Here is a 13,133-nt window from a genome sequence, read left to right as displayed (position 1 = left end):
ACAAAGGAGTAAGTGGAATACCAAAGGAGTAACTGGGGCACAAAGGAGTATCTGGGATACCAAAGGAATAACTGGGGCACAAAAGGAATAACTGGGTTACAAAAGGAGTAACTAGGATACTAAAGGAGTATCTGGGATACCAGAAGAGTAACTTGGATACCAAAGGAATAACTGGGATACCAAAGGAGTAACTGGGGTACCAAAAGAATAACTGGGGTACCCAAAGGAAGACCAAAGAAATTTCTTGAAAAAAATAATGGCCAGAATTTTCCCAAACTCGATGAAAACTAAACCCATTAGATCTAACACATTAAGTGAACTCCAATGAGACAGGAGGAAAGGCATATCATAATTCACAAGTGGTAAAAAGAAAAATCTTGGGCTGTAGAGACAGCTCAGTGGTTAAGAGCACTGGCTGCTCTTCCAGAGGTCCTGAGTTCAAATCCCAGCAACCACATGGTGGCTCACAACCATCTGAAGACAACTATAGTATACTTATATTCATAAAATAAATAAATACAAAAAATTTAAAAAAGAAAAAGAAAAATCTTTAAAAGCAGCTTGGAAATCAAAGATAAGATCTAAGGACCAAAGATAACAATGGCAGCTTCACCATTTGAAACACAACGCAAGCAAGAAGATAGTGGGGTGTTCTCAATGGAAGGAAAAAATTATTGGGTCAGCAAGAGGGCTCAGTGGGTAAAGTTGATTTCTGCCAAGCCTGACGACCTAAGTTCAGTCTCCAGGTACCCACTGGTGGAAGGAGAGAGTCAACTCTATGAGGATGTTCTGTGATCTCCACATATTCACTGTGCTGTGTGCACTTGCTAGGAAGGCTGAGGCAGGAAGATTGCAACTGGAGTTCCTGACCCACTCTGGACTAAGCAAGAAGATTCTGTCTCAAGAAAAATAGGCAAAAATGTTTGCCATGCAAACCTGAAACCTGTTGATCCCTGAAAACCTATGGCTTGCATGTGTATACAGACACACACAGACACACACAGACACACACAGACACACACAGACACACACAGACATCTTCTTCCTCCTCTTCCTCCTCTTCCTCTTCCTCCCCCTTTTGCTCCTCCTCCTCTTCCTTCTCTTCTTCCTCCTCCTCCTCCTCCTCCTCTTCCTCCTCCTCCTCCTCCTCTTCTTCTTCTTCTTCATCGTCATCATCATTTCTTTTTTGGACAGGATCTCATTCTGTATCCCAGGCTTGGCCTGGAATTTGTGAAGCTTAGGCTGGCCTCAAAGTTGCAATCCTCCTGCCTTGGCCTTCCAAGTGCTAGGATTGTAGGCATGCCACCATGCCAAGCTCAGAAACAAACTTTGCATGTAAAACTATAAATAGTAGAAGCAAGAAAATGAAAGAGTGAGCCCCTCCCCCAGTCCACCTCTATCTCCTAAGGACACTGCCTTGGTGCAGACCTGGGTCCCACAGTTCTTTGCTGCTGCCCCTGTCAGCCTATCCTTCTCTTTAGACCATCTCCATTCCTTTGTGACCCCAGTGGACAGCAGAACCACTCTATTAGGAATCCCAACAGCCGCCATATTTGCCAAGGATCCAGAACAACAACTAAAAGAATGGAACACCCATCCAAAGAGAGGAGATGAGAGATATCTACACCAAGAAACCCCAGAACCATGCTTATGTCCCAGTATAAAAATGCAGACATGAACACCCAAGACAATATGCCTCCTCCAGTTGAAGTAAGAACTGGGAAACAACACAGCTGAAGCACAAGACAGGGACTTCAAAATATCAATTATGAGGGCTGGAGAGATGGCTCAGTGGTTAAGAGCACTGACTGCTCTTCCAGGGGTCCTGAGTTCAAATCCTGACAATCACATGGAGGCTCACAATCATCTATAATGGGATCCGATGCCCTCTTCTGGCATACAGGTGTGCAGGCAAATAGAGCACTCACATACATAAAATAAACAAATCTTTAAAAAATATGTATCAATTATGAATATATTCAAGAACCTTAAAGATTATATGAATAAATGTCTTGATTATATTATAAAACACAAATAAATGAATGTGATAATGAAAACAATTTAAGACATGAAAGTAAAATTTAATGAAGAAATAGAATCACTAAAGGATACCCAAACTGAAATCAAAGACATGGAAGAAAGAATCTCAGGTGTCGAAGACGCAGTAAAAGAAATGAATACTCCAGTAAATGAAAATGTTAAATCTAAACAAACTCAGGCAAGAAACAGCCAGAAAACTGGGACACTGTGAAAAGGCCAAATCTATGAATAATGGAGATAAAGGAAGGAGAAGAAACCCAGGTCAAAGGCACAGAAAATATTTTAAACAAAATCATAGAAAATTCCTCCAGGGCTGGAGAGAGGGTTCAATGGTTAAGAGCACTGACTGTTCTTCCAGAGGTCCTGAGTTCAAATCCCATCAACCACATGGTGGCTCACAACCATTTGTAACAGGATCTGATGCCCTCTTCTGGTGTGTCTGAAGACATCTATAGTGTACTTATATATAATAAATAAATAAATCTTAAAAAAAAAGTTCTCCCAATCTAAATAAGGAGCTGACTATGCAGGTACAAGAAGCACACAGAACACCAAATAGACATGACCAGAAGAGAAATTCTACATGACACAGAACAATCAAAACACTAAATGTACAGAACAAAGAAAGGATATTAAAAGCTTCAGGGGGCTGGAGAGATGGCTCAGTGGTTAAGAGCACTGAACTGCTCTTCGGAGGTCCTGAGTTCGAATCCCAGCAACCACATGGTGGCTCACAACCATCTGAAGACAGCCACAATATACTTATATATAATGAATAAAATAAATCTTTAAAAAAAAAAAAGCTTCAGGGATGGAGGTTGGAAGAACAAAAAAAAAAAAAAGAACAAAATGTCACATTTAAAGGCAGGTCCAGGTTGGGGATTTAGCTCAGTGGTAGAGCGCTTGCCTAGCAACCGCAAGGCCCCAGGTTCGGTCCCCAGCTCTGAAAAAAAATAAAATAAAATAAAGGCAGGTCCATTAGAATAACACCTGATTTTTGCAATGGAGACTCTGAAAGAAATCTGTCGGATGTCCTACAAGCTCTAAGAGACCATAGATGCCAGCTCAGACTACTATACCCATCAAAATTATCCATCATAATCGATAAAGAAAATCATTTCATATAACAACAAATTTTAACAATTTCTGCTCTGCAGAAGGTACTAGAAAGAAAATTTGAGTCTGAAGAGGAGGGTAACTACATACAAAAGGAGACAAGGAGTAGACAATACCAGAACAGTTAGCAAAAAGGGGTGAGGGAACCCCCCACAATAACAAAATAACAGGAACTGATACATGCTGCTCATTAATAACTTAATATTAATGGTCTCAATTCATCCACAGAAGACATAGACTAAAAGACAACACTGGATTACAAACCAGGATCCATCTTTCTGTTTGCATCGAAGAAATACACCTCACCATCAAAGATAGTCATTAACAGGTTAGAAGGATGGAAAAGATATTCCAAGCAAATGGACCTGAGAAGCAAACAAGTATGGTTATTTTAATATCTCACAATATAGACTACACACCAAAACTAATCAGAAGAGATAGAAAAAGAGAGTCCATGCTCAGCAAAGGGAGTTGAGTACTCCAATTGAAGTTGAATACTGCAATTCTAAATGTGTATGCACCGAACACAAGAACACCCGTAAAGTAAACATTAATACAGCTAAAAGTCATATATTGATATTAATATGGTGGCAGTGAATAACTTCAATATTCCACTTTCCCCAATAGGCGGGTCGTCCAGACAAAAACTAAACAGAAAATCTGAAGTTAAATAACGCCATAAATCAAATGGACCTCACAGACATCTACAGAACACTCCACCCAAACACTACAGAATATACTTTCTTCTGAGCAGCTCATGGAATTTGATCCAAAGTTGACCACATTCTAGGACACAAAGCAAGTCTCAACAGATATAAGATTAAAATAAGACCCCTTGTCCTAGTTTGGCAGTGGTTGCTCATGCATTTAAAAGAAAAATATAGGCCAATACCCCTTAAGAACATATACGCAAAAACTCTCAATAGAATATTTGCAAATAGGATTCAAGAACACATCCAAAACATCCACCATGATCAAATTGGCTTCATCCCAGAGATGCAGGGATGGTTCAACATGGAAACCAATCAACATAATCTGCCACAAAAAAACACTGAAAGACAAAGGCCACATGATCATCTTATGAGAGTCAGAAAGGGCCTTTGACAAAATCCACTGTCCCTTCGTGATAAAAGTCCTTGGAGAGACTGGAAGTTCCAAGAGACATACCTCAACATAATAAAAGCAATCTACAGCAAGCCCACAGCAAATATTCTAAATGGAGAGACACCCAAAGTATATCCACTAAAATCAGGAAGAAGACTGTCCACTCTTTGCATGCCTACTCAATATAGTACTTCAAGTCTTAGCTAGAGCAATAAGACAACTGAAGGAGATCAAGGGGACACAAATAGGAAAGGAAGAAATCAATGTATCTTTATTTGAAGATGATGTGATTCTAAACACAGAAGGCTAAAAGGCCCTAAAAACTCAACTGGTGTCATAACTAGGGTTTTACTGTTGTGAACACACACCATGACCAAGGCAACTCTTATAAGGACAACATTTAATTGGGGTTGGCTTACAGGTTCAGAGGTTCAGTTCATTATCATCAAGGCAGGAACATGGCAGTGTCCAGGCAGGCATGGTACAGGAGGAACTGAGAGTGCTACATCTTCATCTGAAGGCTGCTAGCAGAATAACTGATTTCCAGACAGCTAGGATGAGGGTCTTAAGGCCCACACGCACAGTGACACACCTACTCCAACAAGGCCACACCTCCAAATAGTGCCACTCCCTGGGCCAAGCATATTTAAACCATGACAACCCGGAATCTTGTAGAGTTTATAAACACTTTCAGCTAAGTAGCAGAATTCAACATTAACACATAAAAACCAGTGGCCTCTGCATATTCAAATGACAATCAAAAGAAAACTGGGAAACAGTACCTTTTACAAAGAAAGAAAGGAGGGGAGGAAATAAGGAAGGAAGGAAAGAAGAAAAACTACCTTGGGATAACTCTAACCAAGCAAGAGAGACTTGTATAATAAAACTTTAAAGACACTAAAGAAAGAAAAGAAACTGAAGGGGTTGGGGATTTAGCTCAGTGGTAGAGCGCTTGCCTAGCAAGCGCAAGGCCCTGGGTTCAGTTCCCAGCTCCAAAAAAAAAAAAAAAAAAAAAAAGAAAGAAAGAAAAAAGAAAAAGAAACTGAAGAAGACATCAACAGACAGAAAGACCTCCCATGCTCCTCAATTGGTAGGATTAATGTTGTGAAAATGGCCGTCTACATATGCAATATGGTCCTCATCAAAATCCTAACACAGTTCCTCACAGAAAAGCAAACAAACAAAACACATAAATAATAAGGAGACTACAGAAGGTATCACCACCCCAGGTTTCAAGTTGTAGTGCAGAACCACAGTAATAAAACCAGCATGGCATAGGCATAAAAGTAGAAATGTTGGTCAATGGAATAGAACTGAAGACCTTGACATAGTTCCACACGCCGACAGACATGATTTTTGACAAAGTCAAAAACACACACTGGAGAAAGACAACATCTTCAACAAACAGTGCTGCTCAAGGTGGGTATCTGTATACAGAAGAATGAAAACAGATCCATATCTATCGTCTCTTGTTGTAAAAATATAAAAAATTAAAAAAGTACTGTCTTTTATCCCCTCTAGGTCTGGCACCACGGTGCCCCAAGATATCTGCTGGAAATCTTTAATTCTCAGTCAGCAAAGTGTCTCACCCGCTCTGCTCCATCCCATATCACACTGCCAAAGGCCTCTCTCTACCTATCTAATTCCCAAGGCAGGTTTCCATGCCAGAAACACACATCCCAACTCTGTGGCGGCCCAGACCAGCCGCCCCACACTTTCTTACACTTAAATTGCTACACATGAAAGAACACACAACACAATAACCTTTGACCCAATTGATAAGATATAATTGCCCACCTAAACATACAAAGCCCAGTACCAGCCGTCCCTTAAGAACATTAATAACAACCTGTAAATACACAGAGCAGAATCTTAACGTCACCTGCCATCTTGTCCTGCCACGGCTTCTCTCCCTCTCCCTCCTGTCTCTTCCCCCTTTCCGTTCCAGTCTCCTCCTCTTCCTTCGAACTTTTCTCCCGCCCATCCTTCCTTCTCATCCAATGACAGGCCTCCTTCTATCTTGTACCTGCCTCACCTGTGACATCATCCCACAATTGTCCTGCACAAAACTCAACTTCCAATCAATCTAGGACCTCAACATAAGGCTAGGTATACCCTGAATCTGGTAGAAGAGAAAGCAGAGAATAGTCTTGAACTCATTGGCACAAGAAAGGACGTTCGGAATAGGACACTAATAACACAGATATTAAGATCAACAATTTATAAGTGGGACTTCCTGAAGCTGAAAGGCTTCCATATAGAAAGAAAAAAATCATTCAAGCAAAGTGTCAGCCTTTAGAACAGAGAGGAAATATTTATTAACTACCCAACCAATGGTATTAATCTCTAGAACATACAAAGAACCCAAACCACAAAACTTCATAATAACAAATAGCCCAATTTAAAAAATAGTGGGTACGGGGTTGGGGATTTAGCTCAGTGGTAGAGCGCTTGCCTAGGAAGCGCAAGACCCTGGGTTCGGTCCCCAGCTCCGAAAAAAAGAACCAAAAAAAAAAGTGGGTACAACAAAAGATGAGATACAACTAGGCTGAAAGTTCTCAAAAGATGAGCTACAACAAGCTGAGAAATATTCTTTTTTTTAATGTCCAACATCCTTAGCTTTCAGGGGAATGCAAATTAAAACTTCCTTGACATTTCATCTTGGCTGGTCAGAATGGCCAAGAGCAATTAAAAAAAAAATAACAGGATACATTGGCAATGGTTTTGGAGACAGGGAACACTTCTTCATTAACGGTGGGACCACAGCCACTATGGAAATCGGGAGGGGGCGTGGCTCCTCAGGAAGCTAGGAATTGATGGAGCATGTGACCCAGCTATATATACCACTTGTGCTGGCTGGTTTTGCCTGTCAACTTGACACAAGCTGGAGTTATCCCAGAGAAAGGAGCCTCCCTTGAGGAGGTGCCTCCATGAGATCCAGCTGTAAGGCATTTTCTCAATTAGTGATCAAGAGGGGCGGGCCCAGCCCATTGTGAGCGGTGTCATCCCTGGGCTGAAGGTCCTAAGCAGCGCCCCTCCATGGCCTCTGATCAGCTCCTGCCTCCAGTTTCCTGCCCTGTGTGAATTCCTGCCCTGACTTCCTTTGGTGATGAACACCTATGTGGAAGTGTGAGTTGAATTAACCCTTTCCTCCCCAACCTCCTTCTCGGTCACGATGTTTTGTCACAGCAATAGAAACCCTGACTAAGACACCACTCTCGGGCGTATTTCCAAAGGACCCCACGTCTTTCTACAGAGACACTCGCTCCTGCACATTTATTGCTCCTCTACTCATAATGGCCAGGAACCGGAAAGGCCTTGATGACGTCATGGGTAGCAAAATGTGTCCCATTGATACCATGGAGTATGATTCAGCTGTTAAGAAAGAAAACGAAAGCTGCAGGTGAACGGGATGTAGCTTCAAAAAGTCCTCTGTGGCAAGGTAACCCAGAGCGAAAAAGCAAATACCCCATGCTTTCTCCTACACGTGGCTCTTGACTTCTAAGCTTTCGCTCCGAATGACCACAGAGATTAGGTATCCAATAGTGGGAGGAGGGCGGGTTCCAAGGAAGGGGGGCACAGTACTGTGTTATAATGGTGGGAGGAGGAAGCTATTATAGGAGGGTTAAATGGGGGCGGGTATGAGAGCGTAGGGTAAAAGAGCATATGAGGAGGAAAGGCTAACCCGGAAGGCTTTCTGGAAGCTTATATGGAGGCATAGTATTGTAAAAGCTTCCTAAATCTACACACATCTGTGAAAGGTGTTTAAATGAAGTCAGTCAGTGTCTGATGGGAAAGACAATGCCCCAACTAGAATCTCACGTCAACAAACAAAACCTCCAGGGCAAGGAATGGATTATGTCTTGTTGAGCCACTAGCCAAAGGAGTCCCACGGGCACGTGCGCACGCACATGCACGCACACACAAACAATAAAGATAAATCTTGAAAATAAAAAACGAAAAACATACATACTATGTGTCTTATTAGGTTTTCTCTTGCTGTGATAAAAACATGACCAAAGCAACCTGGGGAGGAAATGGTTAGTTTCAGTTCACAGGTACAGAGTCCATCGCTGAGAGAAATCAGGGAAAGCACTCGCTTACGGCAGAAACTCAGAGGTAGGAGCTGAGTCACGAATCATGGTCCAGAAGCCATGGGTCAGATGCTGCTTTCAGGCTTGCTCTGTAGGCTTTCTTATAGAACCCAGGACCACCAGCCAATGGATGGCACCACCCATAGCGGGCTGAGCCCTCCCCCATCAATCACTAATTAAGAAAATGTACCACAGGGGTTGGGGATTTAGCCCAGTGGTAGAGCGCTTGCCTAGCAAGAACAAGGCCCTGGGTTCGGTCCCCAGCTCCGGAAAAAAAAAAAAAAAAAAAAAAAGAAAATGTACCACAGGCTTGGGTACAGGCAGATGTGGTGGGCACATTTTCTCAACTGATTCCCTCTTCCCAAATGACTCTAGCATGTATCAACTTGACATAAAGCCTAGCCATTAACAACAATCTGTCTTTGATCGTTAAGTATCGTGTGACTAGTTAACATCAGCCAAACACATTTCAGAAGAGGGACAATCACCAGGTTATGATAAGGACCCTTCAAGGGTCTATGGAAGTCTGAAACATTTATGCTCCCAATAATAAGTCTTCAGCACATAACAAAGGAAAAAAAAAAGAGGTAAGACATCAGTAAGAGAGACAAACCCACAAATACAGTCAGAGATTTCAGTGCTCTCTCTCGCCAAATAAAACAAATGGGCAGAAGGCAGCGCAGACTTAGACAATGCTGTCAACCACTCTGACTTTTATTACCACTTATTGGTTACCCAACAGCGGTGGAATGTACTTTCTTTATACGCACAGGCATTTACCAGTTGCCAACCATATGATGAGCTATAAAACTAGTCAATAAATTCAAACAGCACGGGGCTACAGTGCATTCCCAGACAATAGTGAAATCGAATTAAAAACCATAGGGCCATCGAGATAACTCAGAGGGTAAAGACTCTTCTTGTGCCAATTCCAAGTTCAATTCCTGGAGCCCATGTAGGTACGGAAGGAGAAAACTAAGTCCTTAAAGTTGTCCTCTGACCTCCCCACGTGCGTCGTGGACCATGTTTCCACCCACCCTACACACCACGTGATTAATTATTAATGTTTTCAGTTGGCGACTATAAACGAGAGGACCCAAAATCCCGTGAGCTACTACTAAGACTGTGGAATTATATAAAGACCTTGAAAATCAGCGGGAGACTTTTTTTTTTCTTTTCTTTTCTTTTTTTTCCGGAGCTGGGGACCGAACCCAGGGCCTTGCGCTTGCTAGGCAAGCGGGAGACTTTCTTGAAGTGTTACAGATGCCCACCATGTGACCTAAAACCATGTGGGCTCAGCCATTCTACTGTTTACAGTTGGTATAGGAACCATAGTCCCTAAAGGCTGGCTGATATACTGGTGGCCCGATCATAGCTGGTGGTGCCCTAGAAGTGACTGTGTCATCAGTGGGTTAACCCATCAATGGGTTTAGAGAGGGATACCAAAGTCTACCTTTTTCTTTCTCCCCCCACTCCCTCTCTCTCCTAGCAACCACAAGGTAAATGGCTTTGCTTGAACATGGTTACCCTTCTCTAAGGTCCAAGAGTATAGGGTCACGGGACCAAGGAAACATGGACAGACATGCCTGAATCGGGAGCCAAAGTAAATTCTTCCTCTCCTAAGTTGCTGGTCTTAGGTCCTTTCTCAGCAATGAAAGGCTAATTAATTCACACACTCAGGTGCTCACTCGAGAGAATGAAATGTTCAGGCCAGCACTACTGCATGGATTTCCACAGCAGCAGCTTCTGTCATAGCCAGAACCTAGAAACAAATGAGTCTGTCAACAGGCTCCTGGATAAAACGTGCTACACCCATGAAATGCTATTCGCAAAGCAGGTCTGCAGACATGGGTTAATAAAGACGTCTCAAAATAATCACGCTGGTTTATTATTTTTTTAAAAAACCATATAAAAAGAGTACATTTGTATGGTTTCCATGAACTGGTATAAATCTAAAAGGGATAAACTAATCCGTGGGGCAGGAGGAGAACAGAGCAATGGTTTCTGGGAGCTTATGGTGGAAGGAGGAAACGCAGCGGGCTGGGGGAGGACAGACTCATTTCCTGCCATGGTGTTCATGAGTGTGTAAATAGGACAAACTCTGCTGCACACTTTAAACTTGTCACAGTGTGTTTGCTTTATTATGTTGCAATTTTACGGATACATAGCCAAGGCCGGCTTACAAGTGTGTGTCCCACCACGCCCAGTTCATAAGAGCTTGGTTTTTCTTTTGAAATAGATTACTGTCTGAAACAAAACAAAAACAGAAATACGCAGCTGGGAGGGAAGTACTGAAGGTTTCTATTAGAGGAGATGACAGCAGTGGTGGCCATCAGAGACAATCTCCCAGGAGAGGTAAGCTTCCCTTTTCACCCAGAGGAAATCTTGGGGCATCAGGAACCAGCTGCCCACGATTCTGGATTCTCAGAGAGATTGTGCTAGAAACGGACACAGGCCGGTCATTCCAGCTCTCATGAGACAGAAGCAGGATGATTGGACATTCGAGCCCAGTGTAGGCTACATCACAAGACTGGCTAAGTAAGGAAGAAAGAGAGGAAGAAAGAAAGAGAGGAAGAAAGAAAGAAAAGGAAAGAAAGGAAGAAAGAAAGAAAGAAAGAAAGAAAGAAAGAAAGAAAGAAAGAAAGAAAGAAAGGAAGGAAGAAAGGGGGTACAGAGGAGGGAGGGAGAGAGGGAGGGAGAATGGTGATAAAGCACTTGCCTTATGGTTCAGGCCCAGAGTCCAATTCTTAGTGCTAAAATAGATAGATGATAGATAGATAGGTAGATAGATAGATAGATAGATAGATAGATAATGGATAGATTGATTGATAGATGATGGATGGATGGATAGATGATGAATAGATGGGTAGATAAAAGATAAATGACAGATGGATGGATAGATTGGTTGATAGATGATAGCTAGATGGATAGATTATGATAGATGATAGATAAATGATTGATTGATAGATGATGGATGATTGGATAGATGATAGATGATGGATGATTGGATAGATAATGGATAAATGATAGATGAATAGATTGATAGATGATGGATGGATAGATAGATAGATAGATAGATAGATAGATAGATAGATAGATAGATAAAGTGTTTCAGCCTAGTTCTTGCCTTCTCCTACCACACAGATAGCCCAGGTGAAGGACTCACTGAGAGACACCAGAGAATGCTGGCTTGTACCCGTCCTGTGACAGGCTCTTTAGAAACCTCATCTCCTCCTCACTTCAACAGGACAACGAGGGTTTTTGTGCCTAGTTTCCAAACAGACCGCACTGTTAGGAAGTGATGGTTCTGGACCAATGGGTTTGAATGCCTCCAGGTTGGCACATAAACAAGGCCCCCCACGTGCTTCCTTCTTACCTCCTGGTCAGTGCTGTCTTTGCCACCAACCTGAGCGAAGCCTACTACAGGCACCAGTGCCTCCCTCAGAGAGCATGCGTGGAAAACCCAACAAGCGTGAGATACGATTTAAAGGGTGATTAGGTCAGCAGGTCTGGGTCAGCAGGTCTCTCCCCCCAGTACGTGGAAGTCCTTATCACCCCTTGCATACTCTCTAGCCATGTGGTACCCACAATGACACAGCAAGAAAGCCTTACCAGATGCTCCCACTCTATTCCACTCCCCAGCGGTTAGAACCAGGGGCTGAGTAAACATCTATTGTTTATAAAGTACCAGGATGTGGTATTCTGTTACAGTAGCACAAAGACAAGGCTCAAGCCTCACTTCTGGTAACCTCTGCCCCTGCCTGTGGAATCTCCCTTCTGGTAGTCATTAGTCATGAGAACTCTGTGAAGGGCACTTGCATAGCAACAAGGCCGACTTTGCCCACATCTCCTAAGCCGTCTCAGGATCTGGCTCAGCACTGCATCGCTTGCCTCGAAACGGTGGGGGAACTGAGACCAGCTGCTGCCATCCCGAATTGCCTAGAAACTGCCCGGGCACCCCCAGCTCGGCTCCGCCCACTCCATCCCAGGAAGAATCTCGCTGCGCTGCACCGTGACACCTAAAGGTTTGTGGGCTGGCTTCACACCAGCCGTGGGCAAAGAGTGAGAAGGGCAGGAGAGACTCAGAACTCTGCCTTTGTACAGCAAGGGGTTACAGAGAGAACAGAGCCGCCTAAGCCTGCATTGGGGTTATCAGCCTGCTGGGCCCAGAGCTGGCCTTCTCTTTCTTCTCTCTGTCGGGCCTATACTCCATCTTGTTCTGCCTGGCTCCAGAAAGTCCCAAACCTTGTCCCAAGTTGTTAAGGCACAGGGGAAGTCCAACAACTCCAAGCCATGTCTTTAAAACAAGGGAGGGAGTTGGGGGTGCGGTTAGTAATTCAAGATGAAGCACTGAGCGCCAGGATCTGGGACAGCAAGTTCTAGTTAACAGAGAGGAGAAAGTTGGGTCCCGGGCCCAAAGGGATGGAGGGCCTGGCCAGGTCCCCCAGCAAGTACAGAACAGAGCCAGAGGTTCTGTGGCCTCTCACAGTCTTGATAAGCGGCTGTCTGAAGCGGCTGTCCCCTTTCCCAGGCCTGGGAGCTGATGTAATCGAGCCCTCTCCTCCTTGGGCACACTGGGCTGGGCCTCCATGTTTCATGAGGGCTGGATGTGCTGTCCCCAGTCCACATGGAGTCAGACAGGGAGGTAGGGGGATCGGGGCTGGTGGGTCCCAGGCACACAGGTCCCAGGGTGACCCCAGCTTGACCCTGGGTCTCTCCACTGTCACCAGGCCTTAAGTCTTGGCTCTCCCCAGAGAACTTAGGCCACTGGCTTCCCTA

This window comes from Rattus rattus, chromosome 18 (genome assembly GCF_011064425.1).
Source record: "Rattus rattus isolate New Zealand chromosome 18, Rrattus_CSIRO_v1, whole genome shotgun sequence".
In the NCBI taxonomy this organism is placed as follows: Eukaryota; Metazoa; Chordata; class Mammalia; order Rodentia; family Muridae; genus Rattus; species Rattus rattus.
This window is presented reverse-complemented; position numbering follows the sequence as displayed.